The 13,171-nt window shown below is 39.5% G+C and overlaps 1 pseudogene; it reads right to left on the bottom strand.

Annotated features, from left to right (window-relative positions):
• Positions 1 to 7,780: 7,780 nt before the first annotated feature.
• LOC102844698 lies at positions 7,781 to 9,657 on the bottom strand (annotated as a pseudogene).
• Positions 9,658 to 13,171: the final 3,514 nt, after the last annotated feature.

Below are 13,171 nucleotides of genomic sequence, written 5' to 3'. Positions count from 1 at the left end.
GTAGACCCCTTTCAGGGCTGGGGTTTGGTCAGTCCACCTCCCAGAAAGGGAGGTGCCTGGCTGTTGCAGGACAGAGGACACTGGGCTAACTCGGCACTGTTGTGCTGGACCCAGCGCACGTTCTAGCCAGGCACCCGGTTTCTCATGACCAGATGAGGAGGGCTCCGGGGGCTCCAAACGAAAAAGAGGGGCCTGTGCTTGTCCATCCGCACATGTGCTCTGGATCCTGTGCTGGGTGCGGCTTTAATTATAGAAGTAAAAAAATGGGCATTTCGACAAATCAAGTGGTCTGGCCACACCTGCTGAACTGTCACAGGTCCAGTCAGTGACGTGTAACCCACCTTTGCTCGCTCTGTCCTGGACTCTGCCTTTCCTGCTGCCCTCAGGAGGCTGCGGCTAGCTGCAGCAGGCCACTGTCCACGCAGCCACACACGTGCGTCCACTGGGCATTGTGGACATCTTGGCTGTGTGACTACTTAGTGGGAGTTCTCAGAGTTTCTTCTTAGATATGTCCGGAAAGAATAGGTGTTGCAGGTATATATTTTATTTTTTTTCCAATAAAAATCTTATCAGTGGAAATTGAGTTTAAAAAATAAAAGAAACTGCTCTGTTTTTCAGGAAGGCCTCAGAAATTCAGCTGCCGTTGTGTTCTGTCCTGGGAAACGCTTCCCTGTCCTCTGTGCCTTTGCCAGTTGGTGGCGGGCTTTTAAGTAGACACCCTGGCTTTGGGACAGGGTTTCTAAGAATCTGCACTTTAGCTTAGTTGGGAAGCACAGTGAAGCTCACAGCCATGGCAGAAGCGTGGGGAAGGCAAGAAGTCTCTGGCATGGCCACTCGCACCCTGCCTGCACCACTAGCTGCTCCCTCCAGAAAGCACATGGCAAGACCTTGTGGGGACAGCGATGTGTGTTCCCTTAAAGAGTGAAGAGACATCTGGCTGTGACAAACTCATAACAGAAAAGACAGCTCCAGAGTCATGTGCTGTCACACCACATAGACTGCCATCAGCCATGTCCAGAAACCTGGGAAGGCCAGGATGGTGTTGACAATCACTTCAATATTGAAGGGAAGAGAACTGTTTGAAAGGAGGTCTTCAGGAGACCACAGAGGCCACAGTCTCCCATGAGGGGAGCCTGCGCTGAGCCCAGAGCTGAGCATCACACAGACAAGGCTGCTCATACACCTGCCCCATGTGATCATGTTGTGGGTTCTTGTCATTTGCGTTCCCCTCATCCAGTACCATGTTGATGCAGAGAGGGAGACAGAGCAGCTGGTTCTTCAGGTTTATAGTGGGGTTCCCTGGCTCCTCTCACTGTTCTTCCCTCCTGCTGCTGGTTGCAGGGACCATGTTGAAATCCCATGTACAGTTCTCAGTGGCAAAACCTCAAGGCACATGTTTAGTTCATTAGAGCTAATTGTAATGAGTCAGAAGTGATTGTGTTTGATGGGTTAGGGAAGCTACTTCTGTGGAGTTCTACCTAAGTAGTGAATGAAACCCCTTGGTGAGCTAACACCGGCTGCTCTGTCTCTGAGCCAGGCCCTCTGGACCATGGGTGAGGTTGGTGGTAATGTTGTTAAATCCTTGCAGAGCGCCCTCAGCATGTCCTGCTACAGATGTAGAGGGATGAACACAGTGCTCCTCGTCTGAACTCAGTGGGCTTCCTCTATTTGTGCGGTATGGGGTCCTAACTCACACCCCTCCAAGTCCCTCTGGCTCATCCTCTGCAGAGTAGCTGGCTATGTGATACCTGTCTGTCCTGACAAGCTCCTCTCTGTGGACATACAGGCCTTCCTTAGAGGACCCAGCTAGGAACCTTTACGGAGGGGCTTTGCCTCATTGTTCATAAGCAATAGGCATTGTCACTTTGTCACTGCAAGTTGATCCAGTGTGTATAATAATCAGTGTGAGTTGTCTTCCTTATTGAAAGGAGTCCCTTTCCCAAAAGTAGATGCTTTACTATTACTATAGTGTTATCAAAGTATTAATTTTGTGCTAAACACCCATTGCCATTTGGTGCAAATGACATTTGTTTTTACTGTGAAAGAGAGATGCCCTTGAGTGTTTGTACACAGCCCTGGGATGGCGAGTTGGTGCGCCATGCCCGAGGTGAAGGTGTCACTGGGGCCTGCAGATCAGGGCCCTGGGCTTCTCACCATCCCTCTCCCGCCCACTCTGCGTCTAGTGTTTGTGCCATGTCCGTGTGTGAGCCTGTACTTCTGTGAAGGGTCGACCTCAGCACCCTTGTCATCTGTGGGGAGAACATGTGGGCCTGATGACTGAGTGTAGCATGATCAGAACGTCTGCACAGATTTCAACTGGAAAAAGAGACAGATTCCCATTAGTACCCTGATGGGGAAACTGCTAGAAGCTGTGCAGGGCTGCCTCTTCCCGTCAGTGGCTGGAGGCCTGTCTGCCGCGATGCCACAACCTCGGACTATGCAGAGGCTGCTGGGGGCGTGGACACGTCTCCTGACAGGGTGCGGACAGTCTGGGGGGAGTTGTAGCAGCTTTTCAGGTGCCATGTCTACTCGGAACCCTGGATTTCCCTTGTTTTAGAAACTGGTTCAAAACTGAGGGGGTTTTTTGTCTTAAGTAGATGCTCTTTGCAAGTGAAATCGACCTTTCAGCTTGTTCAGAAGGTGAGGAAAGGAGGGGAAACTGCTCTTTCAATTTAACAGTTAAGTTCTGTTTATAATGAAGTATTTGGTTAGATAGCAATTCCACTAATAAGTTTTGTGTTATCAGAAAATAATTGTAAACATCAGTACAGTACTCTTAGTTATGGCAAAGACAATTGTCTTGAAATAAATAGATCATATTTTGGTGCAATGTTTGATGTTCAAAGTAAAATGTTAATAACAATTAAAAAATTATGGTAAATTTTCACAATAAAATATATGCAGCATGGTGAAGAATCTATTTTTTTAAAAAAAATCTTTATGCCATGGGAGAGTATAGAAAGAATTATACTGAGTGAACTAACTCAGCGTCATAAATATTGTGTAAGACCATTATTGTAAAAATAGATGATAACTAGTAAGATGTGTATATAAGTGTAAAGTAGGTAAGGGAGTGTTTCATGGATTTGAGAGTGAAAAGGGGGGAACTAACTAGGATGGCATGAGTTTGGTGAGTGGAGGAAGTAAGTGAAAGAAATAGGAAATGGGAATCTGAAAAGATGGGGTAATAATAGGCATAGATCAATGGCGATTAATTTTGTAAAATACAATATATATATGAGCAAATGTCTGGAACACAACTCAAATGAAAGAATTTGTAAGATGCAATATATATAAATGATAAGTAATGTATATAAATTTATATGCAAACCAATATAAAGCTTAAAATATTTTATGCAAATTATGGTTCTCTTATTATCTGGCTTAAGAATAGTATTTAGTATTTTTAATACAAGTTTGTTATTGTTTCTAGTTATTACATTTGAAATTGTATTGTATATAGACTTTGCCAAGATAATATTTTAGAAGAGGAAAATAATTATTTTAGTTGAAAATCATTGTTCTTGCTTTTAGGTATCATCCAGTTACTACCAACTCATAAAACTCTTACATATATAAGAGAAGGAAACTGCCTATGCTTTCTCCGTTCTCACAAATATTTCTTGAAACTCATTGTTGCAGCCACAATCTGATTGAGTTTTTTCTTTTTCGTGCACAATACCAAACATACTGCCCTTTTCAAAGAGCTAGTCCTTTCTGATAATATGCCCAAAGTATATAATAGTCCCATTTATGTAAGAGCGTTCTTGCTATACTTCATCCAACATGAGTTTTGTTCATCCTTTTCACAATGCCTAATTAATACTATAAACGAATACTGTAGTTAAAAAAAGAAATCATCAAATCTTCTATCTTCTATCTTCATTGTTGATTGTCCAACTTTTATACATGTATTGTTGTTGTTTTCTTGATGTTGAGACACAATCTATACTGAAGGTTGCATCCCTTGATCTGCAACAAGTGATTCAAGCTTCAAGTCCTGCTCACTTTCACTAAGTATGGTTATGTCATCAACATTACAGAGCATTGATGAGTCTCCCTGCAATCCTGATGTCACACTCCTCCTGATAGAATCCAGACTCTCAGATATTTGCTCAGCATATAGATTGAATTGCTCTTCAGTATCCTGGAGAGGTCCCTGACAGCAGAGTTCCCCCAATACAATTTGTCTTTTGATTGCCTGGCTTCTGGTACCAAGAGTGCTCATTGTGGAGCCAAGCAAACTGAAACTGTTAAAAAGATCAAACTCTTCACTGTCTACCATGAAGCTGCCAATTGGCCCAGTGGTGAAAAATCTTTGTTTTCTTGATGCTGAGCTTCAATCCTTATGGAGGCTGTAGTTCTTGACCTTCTGCATAAAATACCTCAGGTCTTCCTCACTTTCGGCAAGCAAGGTTGTGTCATCTGCATAATACATGTTGTTGATGAGTCTTTCTCCAATCCTGATGCCATATTTCTCCTCATGGGGCCCAGACTCCCAGGTAACATATTCTGCATATAGATTGAGAAAGTATGGAGATAGGATGCATCATTGGCACATATCTTTTTTTTATTTTGAACCACGCAGTATTTCCTTGCTCTGTCCTGATGACTGCCTGTTTAAGTATAGGTTTCCCATAGACACAATCAAATCTTCTGGGATTCCCATTCTTCTCAAAGTTAGCCATGTTTTGTTGTTATCCACAAAATCAAATGTCATTGCATAGTCAATGAAACACAGATAGGCATCCCTTTGGTACTCTCTGCTTACAGCTAAGATCCATCTAACATTAGCTATAATGTCCCTAGTGTCACAGCTTCTTCAAACCCAGCCTGCACATTCTCTGTTGGTGTACTTTTCCAGTCATATTTGGATAGTTCTCAGCAGGATCTTTCTTGCATGTGATATTAATGATATTGTTTGATAATTTGCACAATCTGTCAGTTAATCTTTTTTGGAATGAGAATAAATATGGATCTCTTCTTGTAAGTTGATAAGGTGATTGTCCTCTGGATTTCTTTGCACAACCAAAGCAGCATCTGTTGGTTGAAATGTACCAATTGGTATGCCGTCAATTCCTGGGACCTTGTATTTTGCAAATTCCTTCAGAGCAGCTTGAACTTTCTTCTTCATCACCATAGATTCTTGATCATATATTGTTTTATAAAAATCTTCTGTGCCAGCCAATTCTTTGATACAATCCTTGCACACATTTTTTTCTGATTTTAAATCATGTCTTATCTTCATGTTGTCTTTGTACAACTATCTCTTTGTCTATGAACAGATATCACATAAGCACAATTAATTATTCTAATTTGTTGATATATGGTAATATCATCAGCAATCTGTTGGGATTCACTTAGTTAAATGTCAATGATTTGTCGATATAACATAATTTTGATCCTCCTTTGAATCTATCTTGAATTTCTGTCAGTTTCATGTATATGTACTATTCCAAACATTCTGGATTCTCTTTAGAAAAAAATTTACTTTTATGTAATTTATATTATAGCTTCCACAATCTGATAGATCATAATTCTTTGTAGTGGAGATATCTATATCTATCTCTATCTCTATCTCTATCTTTATCTCTATCTATCTATCTGTCTATCTATCTATCTATCTATCTATCTGTCTATCTATCTGTCTATCTATCTATCTATCTATCTATCTATCTATCTATATCTTTTTGCTGGTACATATGTAGATTTCCTAGAAAAATCTTAGTGTAATACACTGAATACCTTTGGTACTGAATCTACTTGTTGAACATTATAGTTGGAGTTCTGTCAATTCCTGGGACCTTATTTTTAGTCAATGCCTTAAGTACATCTCAAACTTCTTGAATGCCATGGGGTATTCCCCTTTCTCCTCTCACCCCACTTGGAGCAATAGAATATAAAATATAATGAATTTTTATGCATAATAGAATGTATGAATAAAGGTTTACATTCACATATATGTGAAATCTTCAGTAAGAAAAATAATTCAGTATTGTTAACTAAAAATTATAGATAAGGCACAATATATACTATTTTATTCCACATTTCTACATGGAAAGTAAACTAACAAACCAAAACCAGCAAAACTCATGATACGGTTCGAACTCTGTGTCTGCCAGAAGTTCAAACAAGATTTAGATGAGACCATGGCACTAGAATGCCATTGCTGATTTCAGATGGATTCTAGTTGAAAGTAAGGAATACCAGAAGAATGTCTATTTTTTTTTTTTTTTTGCTTTATTGACTATGCAAAGGTATTTGACTGTGTCAATCATGACCATTTGTGGCTGACATTGAGGAGAATGGGAATCCAAAGTAATTAATTGTGCTCATGCAGAACCTATTCCTGGATTAGAAGACTGTTGAGTAAACAGAACAGGGGAGCACTGTATGTATGATTTGGAATTGGAAAAAGAGTGTGTCAGTGTTGTATTCTCTCTCCATATCTGTTCAATCTATATGCTGAGCGTATTATACAAGGGGCTGGACTTTATGAGGAGGAGTATGGCATCAGAATTGGAGAGGGTTGCTATGAATCGTGTTCAACATGAAGGCACCTAACAACAGCAAACACAGCTTTAAAAAGGAAGACTTGGAATGTTTTTTTTGTTTTTGTTGTTTGTTTGTTTGTGTGTTTTTGCTTCCTCTTAAATTGAATGTTTTATTTCTTCTAATCCCAGGAAAAGCACAGAAACCTCATCAAATCCACACCAAACTGGTTTCTAGTAGGTATGATTATGGGAGCCTGTCAGTCTGATGCTGAGGGTTCCCAAAACCTGAGCACAAATGCATCTGAAAAACATGTGGAAAGACATGTCCAATGTATCAGGAGTCAGTTAGACTTTGCAATATGATTTGCATCTTTGAAACTGATAGTCTGGAAGTGGCATGAGAGAGTGAAGTTGAAAATGCCTCCAATTAGTTGCCCTTTAAATATTAAACAAAGACCAAAAGAGAAATGATTCCAACATTTCACTACTTATATTTCTTCTTATGCAGTCTAAGCTGAGAATGCCATGTAAATGGGTCCTGCAAAATGCATCAATTTCATTCTTCTCCAATGAAAATAAGAAACAAACCAGTATAATGTCACATCTAGTAACATTTGAAGGTTTTGCAGCAGTTAAAGTATTTTTGCTTCTATGTATAAAGGTTAAAAAACTATTTTTCACCTCCCATAAAACACTGTACAGAGGTAACTTATGGTTGTTGTGAAGCTGAACACTGTGACACTGATGAGTCATATGAGAAAATGTTTACCCATGGTGGACAGTGTTTGGTGGAGCTCCCTGATTAAAAAAAAAGTTTGGAAGCAGGAGTGGCATCCACTTCCATAATAGCTTGCCTCCGGAAACTCTACGAACCTGGAGAAAGGATAAAAGTCACACAAGTGTTGAGGACTTTCGTTCATAGAGTCACTTAGAGTGGCCTACGACTCAATGGCACTTAACAACAACAACAACAACTCATAAAATACAAAACCAACCAATTTTCACCATCAATTAAAAGTAAAAACTGGAATTAATTTTTTTAAACAAGTCCATAGTGGCATTTAGGAACTTAGTTGTAGGCTGCTGCACTGACATCATGACAAAGCAATGTGTAGGGCTGGGTTTGGTTTTGTTTCGGTTTCCATTTTAATATCCAATGTTCACAAATTAAGTTCTGAGAATGTTCCAATTGTAAGGCAGGAATCTGTTTGAATTCCACCACAGGTGTGCTCCTTGGGTTGGATGCTAGAGGGTGAGGCATGTTCTGCCAGACCCATGTCAACTACCTAGTAGTTATCAAGTTAAAACAATTCATTGACTTCTCCTTGGTATTCCATTCCTGGGAAATCTACCAAATATTTTCACAAACTGCAATCTTTCTTGTCACGTATCTGTGACAATTTCTAATGTAGTTCCAAAGTTTTTGTAATTAGGAAACCATTCCAGTAGGGCGTGCTCTCAATCAGCTCACGTTTTTGTCCTGTCTCTTTATCTGTGAAATGGGATTTATCCTTCTCTTGTTCTGGAGATAGATAATTGTCTCCTTTTCTGTGCCTCGGCAATAAAGAACGTATCTCATTATATCAACATTATCATAGACTATTAGACTCTCTCATCTAATGTTTGGTAGAGCTCCCCAATTAAGACAAGCTTGGAAGTAGGAGTGGTATCCCCTTCCTTAAATAGCTTGCCTCCAGAAACTCTGTGAACTTGGAGAAATGATGAAAGTTATACAAGTGTTCAGGTCTTTCATTCATATGTCTCTATGAGTCATCTATGACTCAATGGTACTTAACAGCAACAACATCAACATAGAGAGAGCTTGGTGGGCCTCGTGGATAGAAGGTTGTACTACCAAGCCAAAGGTGAGAGACCCTCAGGCCTGGTTTTAATTGTTTTTGGTCAAACATTCTTCTAAGTGGTATAGCACTGGTCTGTCCATTTGCTGTACAGAGGTAACTCGTGGTTGCTGTGATGCTAAACACTCTGACACTGATGAGTCAAATGTGATAATGGTTACCTATGGTGGACAGTGTTTGGTGGAGCTCCCCAATTAAATCAAGCTTGGAAGCAGGAATGACACCCAATTCTGCAATAGCTTGCCTCCAGAAACGATGAATTTGGAGAAATGATGAAAGTTATGCAAGTGTTCAGGTTTTTCTTTCATAGGTTGATATAAGTCACTATGAGTCGGCTACAACTCGACGGCACTTAACAACAACAACAACATTAGAATCTCTACAACTCCCATTTCCAAAGCCTTTAGTATATCTTCAACTCCAAAACAATATTTGACATATCTTTACTGATTTCATCAAAATATCTTCCTATTAATTTCTTCTCTTGAATGAACTTCACGTTGGAGCAGACTTCAGTAGATAACTCAATAGTTTGGTTGAATCCATTCTCACCACCATAGGAGATATAAAATAATTTTAAAACTGGACTGCAATCTCTGATCAAACATATCAGATTGACTTAGTCCAACTTTAAAGTCACCTGATCCAGCAAAAACAAAACCAGTCACATTCACTTTGTTCCCAGAAATGGACAGCTGCACATCAGTCTTGGCTACTTTCTGGACATAATTGTGTCGTTTTTTCATTCTTAATCAGGCAATACATAAGGTAGACTGACCTTTACCGTGTTTCTTTGGAAGATCTAAATGTGTGCAGGACTTCTCTTGTGTTTTCCTGAAGTGTGCCAAAAAGCGCACCATTACCATCTATTATAATGAAGCTCAACTTGCTATCATCAGAGCGCTGTAAATGTCTCTGTATGGAATTTGTTGTTACACAAGTACAAGGACATATTAACTGGTTTGAAAGGCTCAACGTCAGTGTTGACTTTCTTTTCCTTTCCTTCTTCAGTTACAATTGTTACACAGTAAACAGCCAGGCCCTTTAGAGGCACTTTGTTATAAAGTTTGAGTCTTTGTTGTACAGATATAATGACTCTAAGGACTGAAAGGAGGCTGATCATGATTTGATATTAGATGCAGTCCCAAACCCATCTGCTAACATTTTTGCCACTGGTGATATCTGCTCTTTGGGAGGAATGATCAGTGATATCATACTTGTGCCATTTCTGTGAGCCACCTCCAAGCTTTGGATGAGTTTCTTAATCTTTCAGATCTCCCCATGTTCCTGTTAGCAGCACTGAGGTTGTCCCAATTTTCTCACCTTCTCATTCCTAATGGTCCAGTCCTGGGTGGCAGAAGCTTCTCCTCCTCAGCGTGGATGGCTCCATAGCGGCTGTGGTAGCTCTGACACAGGACACCAGCTCCCTCTCTCCAGGCAGCTGCAAGGTGTTGTAATCCGTTCACATGGGGCCTGTGACATCAATTCCTCAGCCAGGGGCTGATTTGGGATTTTATTGGTGATTTGTTTGTTTGTTTTTTGGGAGGATTAAGTTTATGATTGATATCCTGGAAATATTTTTCTTTTTAATTTGTACTTTAATTACAGAAATGTATTCATTGTCCTTATTCAGTTATTGCTTGTGCACTTTTCTGTTCAAAACATTATCTGAAAAATAAAGGTATATGGTTTACATGTAGTCTCCCTTCTCAAGGAATTTACAAGATATACATAAAAGAAATCAATTTAATAGAAGATCCAAATACGTAAAAATTTGAACTGACTGTTATTGAGCATAATCAAAGCGTAACTGGAACAAAAGCTTCTTTCCTTAGCCCTATATTGTTCTTTAAGATTTCTTATGAAGCCATACCTGAATCCACTTGCCACTCAGAAAGATCCTTAACTAGTTTTTTTGTTTGTTTGTTTTTTTGTTGTTTTTTTTAGTTTTTTTGTTTGTTTGTTTTTGTTGTGTTTTGTTTTTTTTTAGGGGGAAAATGCTCAGCTCTGTACCAGAAATGTTAGTGAATTTGCATTGTGGTTCTCTATAGCTCTGAATAGGGTACATAAGGCACAGGACTGTGAGGGTCTCTCTGAAAGGGCCAGAAGGAGTGAGAATAGCACAGCCTTTTACTGTCGCAGAGCAGATAGTGGATAAAAAGCCCTTACCTAGCTCAGCACCATGATGTCTCTGTGCCATATCAGCAACAAGAGCTTCATTTATTCCTTGTTAAAGGTTTTACTCAGAGTTATGATATCAAGAATGGGGTTTATTAGGGAAATAAATTGGAGTAAGAGAGCCAAACAATATATCACAATACAAGTCCAGGTTTAGTCCAACAGTCCCAAGACACAATTCATTTGTTACTCCATGCTTCAGTTTCCATTCAGCAACACAAATTCAAGAATCCTCTTGTTTCATCTATCATCCAGCAAGGTTTACCTCCTAGAAGTTATAAATTAGAATCCCCTTCAAGCATCCATCAAGAACAGCAAAATCTTTAACTGTGGCCACCACAAACGCAAGAAGCCTCAGACCATACATTGCCACAGTTTCTCCATGGCAATGTCACAAATCTGCTCACCATCATCACTAGGCTTTTGCTAACAGGGCCTTACTCTTAAAAGAGTCTTGCTTCAATCTCCTTCAAGTCTTGCCACTTAGTGTGGTAAGCACTCTTTCTTTTATCTTAGTACCACACCTGTTAATGGCATGCAAAACCATGAGTTTGCAGTTTAAGTAGCTGTGGACCAGAGGGGGCTAAGAGAATCACTAAAAAGCCAAATTTAAGCTAACACCACAGCAACATATAGTACATCAACCATCATAATTTGCATTGGATCACTCATTCATTGTCATGAAATTGGCATCAACTCATTGCAGATCATCCAATGTGTTTTCAGAGGCTGTAACTCTCATGGAAGGAGATTTAGATGATACTCATCTTTTCCCCTTTTCTATCACCAGCTGTTGGTGGATTTGAACCACATGCATTTATGCTGGCAGCACAATTTCTTACCCTGTAGGCCACCAGAACTCCCTTATACCTGAATTTTCTTACTCAATGCCATTGAGTTGTAACTAACTCATAGCCAACCCTCATATAGGTTTTATTGTTGTTAAGTGTCATGGAGTCAGAACTTACTCACAGTTGACCCTCAAGTGGGTTTTCAGAGGTGGTAAATTGCCTGGAAGGAGATTGTTTATCATTCTTCCAAGGAGAAGATGGTGGGTCCTAACAGATTTTTTATTAGCAGCATAACTCCCTTTGACCACCAGAGCTCCCCTTATACTTGAGTATTATGTACTATACAGTCAGAACCAAATCAGTAGACCCTCAGGTTTCCAGAAGCAGAAATTTCATGGGAGGAGAATGCCTACCATTTCCTGCAGTCTATCTGGTGGATTAAAAGTAGTTGCTTTTGAGGTGATAGTGCAACTACATACCACTAAGCCACTAAAGCTCCCTTTGTATCTGAATGGCAAGTATGAATTTAAATATCATTTGAGAAAAGTTGCAAGGAGAAATTTTGAGTGAACCAATGTAGGGACTTGGAACATGTTGAGGATGAATGAAGTGACAAAAATCAATGAATAATGCATGTTAATGAAATACTAGGATTGAGTCATGGTGTGTGTGTGTGTGTGTGTGTGTGTGTGTATTTTCCCCTAAGATCCTTCCTTACATTTGGCCTGTGGACATGAGGCAATAGTATGTGCCTTGTAATGGAATATCAAGCTTGGAAAGGTGGAAGTTTCATGAAAAATCTTCAATGAGATAGATTGACATAGTTACTATAGAAATGGACTCAAATATGTGAGAGATGATGAATGTAAAAAGAGCAAGGTCTATATGGGGACAGTTATTTTTTAAATTTATTTTTTTACTAATTTAACAAAGGGGAACTGATAACAACATCAACAACACAGAACCAATTTCCATGTGATTTGACATGTGACTAACAATCCCATAGCTCTTTCTGCTCATCCCAACACCAACTTTATTGCTCTACTGGGTCCCAAGTCCCTTGTCACAGCTCATAGACTACACAGAACCATATTAGGGAAATTTTTTTAAAAGCTATAATTAGCTATAATGAGCAAATACAATTACTCAGTCAGGACAGGAAATATATTTACAGGCACCACAGTCTTCAGACTTTCAACTTTAAGCAAGTGTTACATTTCTTATTTCTTCCAACTATGGCTCTATTCTCCAGTCCTCTATAATCCTTGGGCAAAAGCCTCTTAGCTCTGTTTACGTGAGAAAGCAGTCCCAAGCACTCCATCCCATGTTAGGTCTCTGGTTCTTGGCTGTGTTGTTGCAACTCTTTTGTAGGTCTGGTTGGTGCAAGAATCTCTGGCCCCAAAGGATACATGACATTCTCATGTGTCTTTTTTGCTGGTGGTGAGATTCTCAAGATCTGCTGCTGCATCTGCTGAATTTAATAACAAGACTTGCAAATACCGTTGTAGGTAAGCTAACAAACCTTATTCATATATTCCTGCCCTTACACATGGCACAGTCAAAGTCAACAGCTAGAGAATCCATTTTGAACCATAAACTAATAAATATGGATACAGAAGAATAATTGAAACTTTTGACTACCACATTAAGAATGGAGCAGGATAGAACAGAACAGGATGAAGATTCATAGCTCAGAAGGTTGCTATAAGTCATACTTGACTTGCTGGCACCTACCAACAAATGACTAAATTAGAAACAAATATTTTTTTTTTTAATTTAGGTTGTTTATTTTTCATTTCAATGAACATCTACAGAGATTTCGGGATTCCATTCATTGTTGCACCCTTCT

This window comes from Elephantulus edwardii, unplaced genomic scaffold (genome assembly GCF_000299155.1).
Source record: "Elephantulus edwardii isolate Elephantulus edwardi_28Jun2011 unplaced genomic scaffold, EleEdw1.0 scaffold00020, whole genome shotgun sequence".
In the NCBI taxonomy this organism is placed as follows: Eukaryota; Metazoa; Chordata; class Mammalia; order Macroscelidea; family Macroscelididae; genus Elephantulus; species Elephantulus edwardii.
The sequence above is the reverse complement of the archived record's forward strand: the minus strand, read 5'-3'. Positions and strand labels throughout refer to the sequence as shown.